Raw genomic sequence first — 14,228 nt, 5'->3', positions numbered from 1 at the left:
CGTGGATGGGCTCATCTTCAGTAGGGGCAAGGTGGGGGAAGCAGGCAATTCTAAAACGTTGCCTCCTGTCAGGATGAGTGCCTGGGTGTGAATCTGTGGTGCTCAGAAATCCACCTCAGTGGCACAAAGGGACATCCCAATGGGCACTCCTGTTGTGCATGGTTGGGCAGCCAGTTTCAGGCAGAAGGTCAGGCCGGGTACTGAGGCTTCCAGCCTGAGTCACTTGCTCAGCAACCTCTAGACCCTGTTAGCAAATGGTGATGATGCAATGCTCCTTGCTCCTGGCCATACGCAATGGCAGTACAGTGGCACTGAGGAGACCTCCACTCTGAGCTGCCACGTGGTGCGTGGGGCAAGGCAGGCTGTTTTGTCTCTTAGAACAGTCACAAAACTGCAGATTGCTGTTTTGAGGGGAAGCTGGATTTCAGTGCAAGTCAGACATTTTGAACTTCAGCAGACCTGAGTCTGACTTAGTATCCCCATTCAGGGATGGATCTGTTCTTGACCTTAGGATAGTTTCTGTTCCCTGTTTATTCTTTGGATGGACTGGATAAACTGAGATCTTCCTGGTTTTATCGCCATAAAGAGGCATAAAATCTGAAGCTTTTCATCCCGACCATGCAGACCAGACTTTGATGTCTTCCAGTGTATTGAAACCCAGCTTTAATCTGTTTCTGGTTTTACAGACCATAGGCTAACTGAGCTTGCATAAACCTAATAGCCAAACTCTTCATCTCATCTTGGTTTCCATTACCTATCTCAAAAGTGGGATTTTTTTAAGTGTCACATTAAAATACAGCTTCAATTACATCCTGTTAATAACTAATAATTTAATTATGACTTAGTGCAAGATCCCACCCCAACGAAGATTGGCATTCAAAGGATTATGCCTGCAGGGGTGAGGACAGTTTGGTTTGTGTATCTCCTTAGTGCAACTGTTCCTGACAGATCGTGAGCAGAATTGTATTGTGAAATGCATGTCCTTATTGGAATTGCTGTTAACTTCATAATTGCTCTGCAATTACTAAAGAGAGAGTATCTTACAATTCTGACAGCCAGGTGCATGTATTGCTTCACCCGTCTCCATTATTGACTTGGCTCAGTTTCTGCGGGTGCATTCCTGTTCCCTTTCAGTTGTGCAACACCAAAACTGACTAAACGGCATGTCTGCTGTTTTGTTCCTGCTTTGGAGCTAACAGGAGCAAACAAGAGGTGAACTTTGGATCAGCTGAAGAGTCTGGCTGGCCTCGAGCTGGGAGCAGGGCATGCCGCTCCTGCCACGAGCTCTTTCCCTGGCTGGGGGCCATGCTGCCTCCCTCGTGGCAGAGTCCATGCAGGGCAGTGGGGAACAGAGCCTGGCTCAGACCCATCGCCTCTCCCGCCTGGCAAACACAAGACAATACTGCAGTGCCTCAACAGGCAGCATTCCCGGGAGCTGAGAAGCCTACCAAGGAGAGAGGTCAAGGGTTTTTCTTCTGGACATCTTCAGATGGGAATTTGGGTTAAAGAAAGTTTCATCTCAAACTGCGACTCAGAGTGGGACAGCAATGAGATAAACAGTGAGTTGTCAGCAGCTTCAGAAGTGATTCCTGCCCTGGGGGAAGTGCCATTCGTCTGTTTCACTGTATACTGGGTCAGAGCTTATGCTAAAATATCGCAGATTGTCAGCTTTGTCTGTGGCTTTGGGAATATTTCAATGGCCCTCGCCACATGCACTGGCATCCTAATGGAGCTTTATGAAAGGGCTTTTTTGGTGTAATCCATCAACAGATAAACCCAGGGAGAAAGAGAATCCAGCACCTCTCCCGAGAGAGGCAGCAATGAAGACGCATGCATTAAGCATCCTCCTCTCCCTTTGGTACACCCAGCGTAGCAGGCCTTTAAGGACCTTGTCAAGCACAGAACTAGATGAATGGGTGTCCTGCCTGACAAAAGCTTTTCATAATAATGTTTTCACTTACATGTAGAGAATAAAGTTCTTGTCTTGTCCCTTCCTAAACAGGCCTTTCTTCCAGAGGAATAAATGTTTCCAGAGTACGTGACCAAGGAAAAACAATCTCATGGGGGCATTGTAAATTTTTACTGACTTCCCAGTAGGGCAGAAATCAGTGAAACAGGTTACTGCAGATAAAACTTGTTATGTGTGTGACAGCCATGCAGGGCTCTGACCAGGCAATAATTTCTTACCAGACCAAAGAAATTATGCCTCCAAGGCCACCAGCAATGTTTGGTTCCCACACAGCAGGAGCCCACAGTGGGCTGCAAAGCACCCGGGTCTGTCTGCAGCTCTCCTCCTCTCTTCTGACCGGCCCACGTGGCTGCAGGAACCGGAGGGTGCTTTTATTAGCATCCAACTCTGAGTGGCTGCTGCTCAGGGGCCATGTGTGCCCAACGCCTTTGTTTCCTTGCAGCCCAGGCTGCCTGTGGCCTATTTTCTGTCTCGTTGCTGAAAACTCTTGCATCTCAGGCTGACAAACTGGCTTCATGCTCTCCTCCACTGGGTAGATGGAGTCCCCCTTGGGCTGTGGTGACATAAAATCGCCTCTTTTTGAAGATGTTTCAGTGTCATCTTTCTCTTCTGTCACTGTTTCAAGGTCAGACGGTGCCAGCATGCTTCCTTGTCCTCAGTGGACTGAAAGCATATGAAGCATCTGGCTTCCCTTGCCTTTTTCTCTGTTGTCTGCTTATCCACAGAGGAGACTGTCCCTCCAAGAGTGAAGACTGGCACTCCAAAATATTATAATAGGTGAACTTTTCAGTTGCTGGAGCTCCCATTTTCCCATTTCCCCCCCTTGTGAGTACCTATTTTCTTCTGAGAAAATTCTGTAGACACAAGAGAAATGGAAAAATACTGACATGTCTCAAAAGGTGCTGCAAAAGTCCAGAAGGGGGAATTTTTAACTTCAGAAAACAGTTATGTCTTCAAGGCCTCGCAGTTGGTGCAGTTCTAGGAAACGCTTAGAACTGGAGAAGGATATGAGATTTTTTTAGGGTGACTCATGCTTTTTATAGATTACCAGTTTCACAGCCTTGGAGGCTGATAAGTCCGTCCACGGAACAGGTGCAGCGAGTACCCTGCGGAGGCCTTGCTGTGCATGCAGGTAGCCTGCTTCGGCTTCGCTGAGGGACGTGTTGCCGTGTGGATGCCCTTGACTTCTCCACCCTGCTGTTGTGCTAGCTGCAGGGGCTCCCAGGGCTTTAGGCTGGACATCTGTTGATAAGGACACGGGAGGAGATTGGAAAGGACAGTCGCGTGCATCTGCATGTGAACCTGCAGTCCTAGCGGGAGCAGGAAAGGGAAAGCTGAGGTGGGGAGGATGGAGGAGAGACCTGTGCAAAAGCAGCTGCATGCTGTGGCATGGGAAAATGAATTCCACATGCCCATAGTTATATCATGATGGGGACCTGAGTGTGTCTAGGGGGGCATTGAGCTCTGCCCCTCAGCGCAGCAGTGAAAGCTTGAACGGGCTCCGCATACAGCCCACTCTGTGCATGGTGCATTGTTACTGCTTCTGTACCTGCCCTCCCAGAAAATTTATGGCTTCTTGCAAGACTTTTGACAATAAATGGAAATGTAAAGGGTGGGAAGTTGAGATGAGATGCAGATGCAGCATGACCATGCTTTGTTAGATACAGTTACTAGAGAGTTATTGTTTCAGCTTGGGGTCAATGCTTCAATCTAAGTGTGACTTCGCAGTAATTTACAGCATGCTAGTTTTTGGACTTGCAGTTTTCCTCTGGATGTGGCATGCTCCTAAATATTCTCCTTTCAAATACCATGTCCAGGTGCTTTCTAAACATATGCAGAGCAAATGTGAAGCCTGGTTCTTCTCCAGGAGCACGGCTTGGAGCATTGCTTCTGTCGTCAGCCAGATGAGAGTTGACTCCTCTGTTCCTGCTCATATTCCCAGTCTCCTTTGGATCACATTTTCTCCCAGATGCCTGGTTCCTGCTGGAAGCAAATTTCACATGGGAGCATTTTTTTGTAGGGTCCTTATCAAATTTTGTCCCACAGCTGGGCTAAGGCCTCCCTCTCCCTGGGTGCCATGTCCCATGCCATGTGGATCTGTGGGGCATTGCTGGCTCAGCAGCACCGGGTGCGGGTCCAGCTCTTGGTATCAGGATGTACATTGGCCTCAGAAAATATGAAAGGCCTCATCCTGCAGACCTTTGCAGGCAATTCTTTCTTTATAACTTTCTGTGTAATGTTTGGAGGCAGGGGCTTGCGTGGAGGCTGGAGGATGGCACCTATTTGCTGCTGCCTCTCGATTACCTTGAGGCAAGTTAGCAAGGTTGTAGATTAACTGTGTACTAAAGCCCAGCAATTACAGAGTCATTATAGATATGCCATTATGTGTATCCTTATGTTTATGACTTCATTCTTTCCTAACCCCTTTTCTCCAAGGCAAATACACTGAACATGTTGTGTTCTCACAGCTTGGGCTGATGCAGGCTTTGAGTGACCTGCCTTCCTTCCCAAATGAGACACGCTCTCCTGTCTCCCCTGCTCATCCACTCTGGATCTCGGGAGGATGCCTGGGATGGAGAGAATTTAGGGAGATGCTCATCAGTGCTGCGGGCCATGGGCTGCAGAAGCAGAGAGCCTCGCTCATGCTGCCTGCAAGCACCCTACACTTCTGTGCTCCTGGCAAGCTCAGCCAGGAGCTGCCTGCTCTGCTGTGGTCGCTGGGGCTCAGCTCTGCTGGGGCTTGCCAAAATCAAAGCAGATCTTGTTGACAGGAAGGAGGACATGAGAGCAGACACTGTCTTGCAACTGCTGAGCACTGATGATGGAAGAAAAAGGGGGTAATCGCCTCCTGGGCAGAGGGAGAGCGGGGTGGAGGCTGGATCCTTGCATCCTCCCCACTGAGGAGCCCTGCACAAAAGTCAGGCAGAGCATGGTGCCAGGCAGACATACTGTGGAGGTCTTTAGTTTCCCATTTGCCTGTGAACTGGCAGCCCGTGCATATGTGATACGTCTAGGGCTGATAAGGGGAATAGCCACCTCTTCTTCCTGCTCTCCCACCAGCATTCCCACTGCTGCGAGGGCACGTTTGCTGCGGGCTGTCGGGAGCAGGGGCAGACCCCAGCCTTGCAGGGGGGCCGAGGCATGAGCTGGTGCATGGGCTCATGCTGCTTGGCTGTCAGGGGAACCAGTGCATGTAAGCCTGCAGAGCTGCTTCCAGCGTTTTCTCATCAGCTGGCAGACTTCTCTCTTAATGGACCCATTATATTGGCATGGCTGTCGAATTAATGCAGAAGGCTTTGGGAAATGCATGTTGACTTATAGACAGCTGGAGTTTTAGCGTGGTTCACAGAAACACCCGTAGCTGAGAAAGTATTCATGGAAACAACCAGCCACTTGCACTAGCTTAACACTTCCACTTCTGGCGGAGACAAAGAAGTGCTGGCTCCTCAGGAAAACAAGTGGGCAGGATCAGTCAGGTGTATCTGAACTACAGGAGGAATTTGGCTTCAAAACAATTCTGATTCAGCCTGAGGAATCCATTCCCTCAGCTGTCATCCTGACTGCGAGTGGCCCAGGCCAAAACCCCCCGGTGACATCAGGCAAGGGAGTTTCGACAGGCTTGGAGGAGTGGGAAGAACAAAAAGAGGAAAGATAAATCCAGACCCAGATTTTGCAATCCTTTTCAAAAGCCCCAGCAAAACCCAGAGCCAAACATCGCTGAGCTGGGGGATACCGTGAGTGCAAAGTTTGCCTCTCAGGCCTGTCTCCAATGCTCTTCTTTCTCTCTGAAGGATTGCCACTGAGCTTGCAGTGGCAGCCTTCCTGCGGCACATCCTCACCTGCAGCAGGGCTCCGCGCTGTCAGAGGGAAACGCTCCCGCCCAAAGCATACACTGACACCCTCTCCCTTCGCAAGCAGAATTAATCATACTTATGTGCCATATTCCATTTTAATTTTTATTGCACAGTCCAAGATTAATGGTTAATGTAGTACGTCTCCCCATCTCCACTCCCATTACAATGGAGTGCTTTGAATAACTATTAACTTCGCGGTTAACTGAAAGAAAATTGTTAATCATCTACAAGCTTATGTTGCATAAAAATCATTCTCTGTAACCTTCTCTTGACTGTGGGAGAGCCCTTTCCTCAATGCTGACCTTCAACGACACCTAGTACCTGTGGCCTGCAAAACACAGGGGATCGTACTACATGGGCTTATCTGCTAGCCAAGGCCATAAACCACGTGAACCCGTGGAGCGCAACTTATTTTTCTTGGTGTTGATGTTGATCCAACATCCAGTTATCCAGCTAGCAAAGATACGGTTCTTTGGGCCCTCAGAAAGCATTCAATGAGTGGCTTTGTTTTTTTTTTTTTTTTAATTTAGCAAGTTAAGGCTGATCTGTGGGGCGCTGGGTGTTGCTGGGACACATGCTGTGGCAGTACAGCCTGTCCTTCCTCTTGCACAAGACGTGCACAGGCCGGCGCACGTGTGCACGCTGCAGTTCAGCAGCAGGGTTAGGGCTGCCTGCCCTGGGGACTAGCTCTTGTCCGGGCATCGGAGATTAGGGGCAAGGGGGGAAGCCCCTTGTGAATTAGGCATCCTCTTGTGCAGAAGAGCCTGCTGGCACTGCAGGTGCAGGGCGGTGGCTTCTGCTGCTTTCTGCCTCCCTGCACAGCCTCTGCAAGCGGCCGAGTTTGGCTGCAGAGGTGCAGCCTCCCTGTTGAGCGATTACATACAGGAGGCTTGCATCCAGCCATTCAGGAAATAAATCACCCACTGTTTGTGAAGTAGGAGGGAAGCACTTGGGACGGTGAAAGATTAGACTGTAAGCCTCACAAAACTCCCCTTCTGGCTGTAAAGATGGGCTGCGGATGTTGTGTTTTTTAGCTCTTTAAATGATTATTTCTGTGCCAGACTTATTAGGCAAGGTATTGTTGGGATCTTGGCAAGGAGAAAAATACGGCTGCAGGCTTCGCAGTCGTTCCTCTCCGCATCTGGTCACTGTCAGGCCTTCAGCTAATAGGCCGAGGCTGTGTGCTACAGTAAACAGCCTCTGCAGCTGCTAGGGGCTAAATGTAACTATATATTGCTCCAAATACAAACATTTCCACATTAGGCATTGCGTGGCCTCCCCCGGCACAGAGCTGCAGCCATTGACCTCTGGAGTCTGCACTACATCAGCTCGCCCTGGCTTTTCCTTGGCCAGCAAATCCTGTCTCTTTTTATGGCTGTGACTCTCGAAAGTGAGAGCAGCAACCCCAGCTCAGGTCAAGTTGAACCGGGCCAAGAGTTGTGCAACCTCCTGCAGATGGTCTCAGCACAGAACAGCCAAGAGCCATGGAGTGGCCAAGGCAGGAGTCTCGCAAGGAGGGACTTGCTGGGGATGGGGGTTTTTGTAGGCAAGGTGGAGAGAAATGGGTGGTCCCAGGCAGCAGGGAGATGCAGAGGGAAGAATTCAGAAGGAAGGCACAGATAGCTTCAAGATCTAGGACCTTCTAGACATCTCTGGCTGGGCTCCCCCAAGCCCCGCAGAGAGGCAGGTGAGGGATGGAGGTTGCTCTTGGCTCTTCTTGGACTAGAGGTAAGTTGCTTTGCATGCAAACATGAAGTCCTGTGCAGATGTCCAAGTACAGTGCCCAGCTCCCCCAAGCAGCATGCCTCCTCCCCTCTTCTTCCTCTCCTGCTTTGCATTTCTGTCTGCTGTCCAGGGCTGAGAGCAATTCAATCAAGACTGCTTTCAATAAGGAGTTTGCTAAACTTATCTCATGAACAAGACAAACATGTCTTATCAGCTGGAGCCTTTGGCCACCCCTATGATAAAAATAAAGTCAACTTCCATCCAGTATCTGCAGGAGCGCTCACTTGTGCCTGAGGGGAGTCCTTGAGTGGAGGAGGTTTGGTGCAGCCCTTTTCTGGTCTGGCCTGTTCCCAGATTGCTGCAGAAGCCTGTCCTCCAGTTCCTGCTCTGGTTACCTGGGTAGGTGACATGCCTCAGGGCGGGCTTTGCCCCAGTGCAGCAGCTGGATGTCTAAGAAGTAATCTCTGCAGAAGGAGGTTTTTGCAAGACCCAGCATCCAATGTAGCAGGTGCGTCCTGGGCACCAGACAGACCTGTTTGGAAATTCAGTGGCCGTGCTGCCCAGGCCCTGCTTAAACACATTCTGATTAATTAAGTGTTAGCCCGTTTACATCAGCCCTCCAGCCTGCTTGTCCGCTGCGCAGCACTGCTCAGTAATACGGGAAAGAAAGACGCCTTTTGCTGTTTGGCTGACTCCAGGCTGGATCAGCTGGCCAGGTGCACGGCCAATTTCCATTGCTGCTTTGAAGCTGAGAAGTATTTTGAAAAGAATAGAGCCTTTAGCCCCGTAAGTAAAAGCCATTTATCTTAGGATGAAAAAGTGCTGGCATGGAAAAATTCCAATGCTATGAAAGTCTCTTTTCCTGAATGTCTCGGATACTTGCTGGATTAGGTTCACTGGTAAGGAGCTCGGAGTTATGAATGTCTCTTTTACAGAAAAGAGCTACAGAAGGAAAAGGCAAGCACTGGCATGCTTGTAAGTGGGACAGAGCGAGGTTCCCCATGGACAAGACATTTCTGAGATTGCTTTTAGAGGTACGGTCAGTATTGCTGCAGCGAGCCGAGGTGGTAAATACCCTATCGTAACCGTAGCCGTTACCGTTTCCCAGGGGTGTAATATCAGCAGAATACCTTACGTAAACAAAAGCGAAGGGCTATTGGCTTTGCTCTGCACGGCTGTTTAATAACTCTTTGTGCTCCATACAGAGAGCGCCGGGGTCTTTTATACATGCTAATTAAATTAGCCTCACGATGCTCTTGCGAGGTGAGGATGTGTTATTAGCCCTTTCCCTGGGCTGGATGTGAGTGTGGTATAGGACTCCTAGCTGCATGGGGGGGCACGTGCCAGTGCTTTCCAGCAGGAGACACCCCAGTGGGATGGGACCTTCTGCAGCTCCTGTCTGCTCCACCACCACCACCTCCCCCTGCCTGGTGCAGAGGACAGGGTGGGAAGGAGGTGATCTGAGCATGCTGCTGTGTCACCCCTGTTTGAGTGAGACACAGCCTTTCTACTGTGGGTCACGACAATCTTCCACTGCCCAAGGTCTGATGAGCAGAGGCAGAAAACTCAGACCCTCCTCTCAGGTCGCTCAGAGTGCGTCTGCTGCACTTCAGGGCCTTATGTCAACTTGCAGTGGTTGAGCTCCAGGACTTCTCCAATACAGCCAGTGAGTCAAAATAGCAGCCCATATAGTGGGCATGCTGGAGCGGAGCTCTCTTGCTTGTGATGATCATGGCTATGACCTCTTTGAGCAAAAGACGGGATGTTCGCTGCAGTTTTGAAATGATCCTGCCCTTCTCAAGCACAGTAGCCCCAGTTTTGTCACAAACAACAGCACTGGCCCGGGGGTTGTTATTGGAGCTACCACTGGTGCTTTGCTTTAAATAGATCCTAAGCAAACCTCTCTGTTTGTTTTTCTTGACGTGGTACTGACGGGTGCTTTCCAAGAAACAAGGAAAAAAAAGCTGGATTCACAGTGGTGACTTTGACTCCATCTGGCAAAAGAAAACTGCTCTCCTAAATGCAAAAGGCACAGCCATGAAGAGGAAAAGTTTACAGATCACTGCGAGAGGCAGCCAGTTCCTTCTGACCCAGTGGCTGCAAGGAAAAGAACTCACTGGTGCTTGGGTAGAAGATCCCTCATTTTAGGATTTGCTCTGTTACAAGAGTACCAAAGAGCTTTCCAAGTATGTGAGACCTGCATATGGAGTTTCATAAAGGATTTCATAAAATTTGTTGCACTTAACACCTCTCTGACTTTCTGGGTCATGTGACCACTGAAGCTGGTAGGCTTGTGCCCATTTCAGGGGTGGATTCCTGACAAGAGTAGACTACAGGGTGGGGGTTCTGGGGAACAGGACGATACGGGCAGGGTGACCGCCTCCCACCCCTCTGAGTATGCTGCATTATCCCTGGCGAGTCTGCAGGGTCGTGGTGGCCTGGGACCTTGGAGGAAGAGCTGAGACCTTCCTCCAAGTTGGGCATTGTCAAGGGCACTTGTTTTGGAGCTCTCTCATGGGAGGTCTGGAGTTAGAGGCAGCTCAGAGCAGTACCATGGAAGTCTGCACCTCTTAGACTGGACAGGGAGCTGTCATACATCCTGAGGGAGGAGACTCTTGAGAGAGCCTCTCCTGTCTTCTCCTTTTTTCTGGATGAAGGTTCAGCCAGCAGGTGCCAACATACCACCCTGCCTGTGTGGAGCATTAAAAATGGTCTCAGTGATTCAGTGTGGAGGAAAGACATTGCTCTCAGGCTTGAGCCCTTGTTATCAAATGAATGGACAACAGCAGCATGTTTTAGCATTGTCTCCATAACCTGGCTCCTCTGCATCCTCCTAAAGGTTTGTTGGCTGGCATCTGACCTTTCTAAGCCTCTCCCTTCAGTTGCTCACAGGTTGGAGATTCAGTCAGGCTTGTCTGGGAATGAATGTTCAAACTGGGCTTTTCTAGTAGCGGGAAGCTGAGCTGGGAAGGCTTCATGTGAACAGCTGCCGTCTACTCTAGTTTAGATGGCAGGTGGAGCCCAGGTTTTTGACGCTGCTGGTTGCAGCCACGCTGGGAGAAGCAACAGTGCACAAAGATGCAGCGAGGGCTCCAGGTGGCGCTTCCTTCTTCCTCAGCCACAGGTCTGAACTGGCCTCTCCAACTCTTTGTGAAGTGACCACTCTCACTAGTCCACATCTAAATTCATCCATTTTGCTTAAGGAAGAAGTGGAAATCCAGTCTTGGGGAGAATGCTGTGCTTTGGAGGTAACTATTTTCATGATGGGCAGAGCCAAACACGACCTGAAGGCGTCATCAGGTTTGCATCTGAATTTTGTGACTGGCTCTGTCCTAATGTCTGGCTGCATATCATGCTCCTGAAATCCCAACTGTCCACCTCCTAAAGCTTCACCTCTGGAGAGAGGTTGCCATCAGCATTACCTATATGCAGCACATTGTGTGGGCTTCTCTTTGTGGAGGGGGAGGTGGTGAAAATCACAGTTCATGCATCTTACTAGGCATACAAGAAATGCCCAGGCCAGATTTGTCTGTGTCAGCCAGTGAGATGTGGAGGGAGCCTGAGCCCCTCAGACAGGTTCTGCCCTGTTAGCCCTCCTCCTCCCTACCTGCTGCTAACTAGAGCTCCATTTAAGCTGTGAAACTTAAGTTTGAGGGCCACTTCTACAAACTCTCTGTTATCATGACATACAACATTGGCAACAGTAGGCAGCCTTGAAGGGTAGGTAGAAAGCCCATCCTCGTCTGAGCTGACCACTGGCCTTTCGTAACATTACTTAGAATTTGGGCTTTTTATCATCTGAACGATAAGGCTCTGGTACTTCCCGCTTGGGTTTTTTTCTCCTGCCTGTAGTGCCAGGAATATGTGTTAACAGTCTATTGATGGAAATGATAATTAGGGGATTTGTCATGAGAAACGCGCATGAACTTTTCGAGCTGCCATTCAAAAAAAGATTTTTTACAGTCAACTCTCGATTATCTGTGGGTGCATTATCTGGGCTGCAGATTAGATGTGCCGTGTTTAAAAACCCCAGAACTCTTTCAGAGCCATTATAAAGTACAGTGCACGATGTTTCTTTCTTTTCTTTTAATGTAACCTCATAGTGCATCCTGAACTTATTTTTAAAAAGGCTAAGGTATTAAAGCACTGCATTCCCGGGGCCTTATTTGCATATATTTTGTATTATTATGCTTTTCTTTCTTTGCCCTCATTACCCTGGATACTGAGAGCTGAGCATATCAGATTCTAGCATCTGTGGAGGAGGACATGTGACACAGTAACCTTTTCCCAGCTTTTTTCTTTTCTTCTGGTGCCGCACAGGAGTTTCTGCAGTGAGATGCTGCACACCCAGATGGGCTGGAACGGAGGAGGGAGTGCTCTGCTGCAAAAAAAAACCCCATAAATAAAGAAGCCTGTACCTGAAGGAGCCTGAGTGAGTGACGAACAGCTGAAAGAGACGGGATGTCTTAGAAACCATTTGTCAGGCAGGAGAAGCAGCAGCTTGTTAAAAACGTGCCTGTTCAGTTAAAAGGATGAATTGACAGATGAAGGCTCAGTGCAAATTCAGCTGCCATCACTTCAAAAGCCCGCACAGCTGAATCAGCAAATTTCTGTTTCCGTACATAATGGATGCAGCCAGCATGCCATTGTGATGCCCACAACAAGACTTGCGTTAAGCTCCTTAAATTAGCCCTTTATGATAGCCACGCTCTCTAGCTGTAGCTTGGTTTTTTTCCTGGGCCTCCTTCTCTTCTCCTGCCTTTTGTGTTTGCGGCGCTGGGAACAGCTGCCTAAAAGCAAGGATTTTGGGGAGGGAGGGGTACTGCCCCTCAGTGCCACCCATGCCAAGACTGTCAGCTGTGCCTCTCATGCTCTCTTCAGCCTGTGTGCTGCCTGCAAGTCCCACTCACCCCAGTGCTGCCTGTCCCCACTGTTAGCTGGGGGCTGGAGTCTTTCTCATCGTGTTTGTCCCTGCTCCCTCCTTGCCATCTCTTTGCCACCTCTGCTGCCCAAAACATCTGTCCTCTGCTACTGCCACTTTCTTATCCCCATGTCTCCCCAGCCCAGAGCTGCTGCCTTGCTCTCCTCCCCGCATGCTGTGGCTTGGGGCACGTACTGCTCCTGACAGCCTTAACTCCATTCCTATCAGCGTTGGGTACAGCTAGTGCTAGAGAGGGGCCCAAATCAACCCCACCCAGGCTTCAGCAACATTTGGGTCCAGATGCCTGGTTTGATTAAAAAAGCTTTCTAAGAAGTGACAGCTGTTTTGGTTTCTTTTTTTTTTTTTTTTTTTTTTTTTAGTGTGGCTTGAAGAGTTTGAAATTAGCTCAGGATTTTCACAAAAACAAGTCATGCTGAGTAAAGTATTATTGAATGGTTGTCAACATTAATCCAAAACCTACTGCCCTGTAACAGTCTTACTCTCTTTTTTCCAAGCTCAAAGAATGGAGAAGGAATAAGAAACATTCAAAAAAAAAAAGGACTTTTTCTGTGAAAACAGAAAAAAATTGTAAAGTTGGCAACTTTTTTATTCCAACCAGAAAGCAACTTTTGGCTGAAATTTTTTATTAAAAGTGTTGGCTGAAGAAATGTCCCAGCTCTAATATCTTATGAAAGATGTTGCACTTAATAAAACTGCAGGCAGGCAGGCAGAAACAATATACCCATTCAACTCCACCTAGCCCTGCGCTCCCTTTCCCTGCCACCCTGCTCGCTCCCAGAAGCTCAAGCCCTATCTAGTGTCCTGAGCCCTTCCATGGGCTTCAGTGGGATTTCTGGGCTAAGAAGTAAATTTGTGAGCCATGGCTGCAGAGCAGCATCCTGCAGCAGCTGAGGGCAGCATGCATCCCTGTGTGGAGGGGATGCACGGCATCTCTGACATGGGGCGGTGGGAGCTGTGACGGCGCCAGTGGATGTGAGATGTGGAAGCCAGTAAAACACAGCGGAGCAAGCAGTGGTGCTGGCTAATCCCTGTTTCCTCTAACAGGTTTTTCCCCTCCCTCTCTTGACCCTGGAGATATATACAAGCTGTCTGTGCTGTAGGCCCGGAGAGCCAGAGGAGGAAGAGAGCAGCTGGGGGGTTCACCGGGGTACAGCACCTTTTGCAGGGGCAGCAGCAGGGTACAGCTGCCTCCGGGGGCTTCCCCCAGTTTCTGTTTGCAGTGCTATTTCGGGAAGTTTTTGTAAAGGTAAACATGGGCCCCCCTTGATTCATTGAGGTCATTAGTAAGCCGTAGAATGGTATTTACATTGCTAAGGTATTCGCACAAGCTCTCTCCCAGACGGCAAGTTCAGCGGGGAGGAGGTGACCTTCAGCGTTTCTTGTTTTGCTCTGTATCTGGCGCGCGGGGGCCCTGCCTGTTTGACTGGAGCGCCTGGGTACTGTAATCAAAATAAATCATCCTTATCGTTGCTGGTGGTGATACTGCAATGGAAACAGAAACAGGCGCCTACTTTGCACTTTGAGAAAATGACATCACTGCGAGGAGTGGGATGGGAGGTCAGAGGATGAACTCCAGGCGGCTGCTGCTGCCGCCTTCCCTGAGCAGGGCTCTCCTGCCCTGGGCCAGCCACCCGGCTCCGGGGGGTGAGGGGGCACGAATCAATGTGCCTGGCTGTGGGGCTCATCTGCTGGTCTGTATTAAAACAGCAACTTGGGGATAATGAGAGAAAAAGAGAGA

At 49.5% G+C, this 14,228-nt stretch overlaps 1 long non-coding RNA gene across 1 annotated transcript; it reads left to right on the top strand.

Moving 5' to 3' along the window:
* The first annotated feature begins 7,387 nt into the window (after positions 1-7,387).
* On the top strand, positions 7,388-13,959 carry LOC311190361. The gene is made up of 4 exons (XR_014617206.1): positions 7,388-7,551; positions 8,484-8,582; positions 9,496-9,734; positions 11,869-13,959. It is a non-coding gene; the product is annotated as an uncharacterized lncRNA (long non-coding RNA).
* The last annotated feature ends 269 nt before the right edge of the window (positions 13,960-14,228 follow it).

Source organism: Gallinula chloropus (assembly GCF_964237585.1).
Source record: "Gallinula chloropus genome assembly, chromosome: 3".
Lineage (NCBI taxonomy): Eukaryota > Metazoa > Chordata > Aves > Gruiformes > Rallidae > Gallinula > Gallinula chloropus.
The sequence above is the reverse complement of the archived record's forward strand: the minus strand, read 5'-3'. Positions and strand labels throughout refer to the sequence as shown.